The sequence below is a fragment of the Echinops telfairi genome, unplaced genomic scaffold (genome assembly GCF_000313985.2).
Source record: "Echinops telfairi isolate 266 unplaced genomic scaffold, ASM31398v2 ScPeMD7_5868;HRSCAF=6743_1, whole genome shotgun sequence".
Lineage (NCBI taxonomy): Eukaryota > Metazoa > Chordata > Mammalia > Afrosoricida > Tenrecidae > Echinops > Echinops telfairi.
The window spans coordinates 9623343-9624743 of NW_022109768.1; positions in this window are offsets into that span (position 1 = coordinate 9623343).

The following is a 1401-nucleotide window of genomic DNA, read 5'->3' on the forward strand; positions in this document are numbered from 1 at the left end:
TGGTGGGGGGTGGATAGTGTGGAGAAGATAGCAAAAAATCGTGGTTGTTTAGTTGATTTCAACTCAGGGTGGTGCCATCCATGTGGGTAAGAGTTTTCATGGCTATGATGTTTTAGACAAAGACCACAAGACCTATCTTCCAAGACACCTTTGGGCAGGTTCTAGCAAGAAATCAAGTAATAGATGCATGCTAACCATTTATGCCATTCACGGCCATGGACTCACTATGACCCTATGAGACAGGGCAGAACTGCCTGGGTGGGTTTCCAAGACTAGAACTCTTTATGGGAGTAAAAAGCCTCCTAATTCATCTGCAGAGTGGCTGGTGGTTTGGAACTTCAAAACTTGACATCAGCAGTCCAACAATGACCACTACAATTATTCACCAGTGGTTGTAGCAGCACAGGGACAGGAAGCTGCCAGAGGTTCCGGCCAGATTCAGAAGAGGATGTGGAACAAGGGATGTCATTGCGCATGTCAGGTGGATCTGGCAGAAAATACCAGAAAGACTTTTAGTTGTGTTTTGTTGATGATGCCAGAGCATTCTACTCTGTGGACCATAACAAAGTATGGATAGTCTTGAGGAAAACTGGAATTCTGGACCATTTCACTGTGTTCGTGTGGAACTTGTACATGGACCAAGAGGCAGTGTGTAAATAAATACTGTATGGTTTAAAGTCAGGAAAGGTGTGCATCATGGTTGTATCCTCTCACTGTACTTATTCAATCTGTGAATAATTAGAGAAGTTGACTTCTATGAAGAAGAATGTGGCATCGGGAGTGGAGGAAGGCTTATTACCATCGTGTGATATACGGATGTCACAACCTTGCTTACTGAAAGTGAGGACTTAAAGCGCTTGCTGATGAAGACCAAGATTGCAGCCTTCAATAGGGATTATAACTCAATAAAAGAAAACCCAAATCCTCACCACTACCAATAGGTGATATCATAATAAATGGACAGAAAACCTGAAGTTGTCAAGGATTTCATCTTGGCCAGGTCCATAATCAGTGCTCATGAAAGAAACAGTCAAAAGACCAAAAGATGGTTTGCATTAGGTGAATCTGCTGCACAAGATCGATTTAAAGTGTTGAAAAGCAAGGATGTTACTTTGAGGATGAAGGTGAACCTGACCCAAGGCGTGGTATTTTCAATTGTCCCATATGCATGTGAAAGTTGGATATTGAATAAGAAAGGCCAAAGAAAATGAATGAATTTAAATTATGGTGCTGGCGAAGACTATTGAAAGTACCATGTGTGCCAAAAGAACAAACAAATTTGTTTTGGCAGTACAGCCAGAATGCTCCTGAGAGGCAGGTAGTGGCCAGAGCCTGGAGAAGGGCGTCTGCTTGGTAAAGAGGCATCAAGAAAGACAAAAGCCCTAGACCAGATGGATTGAC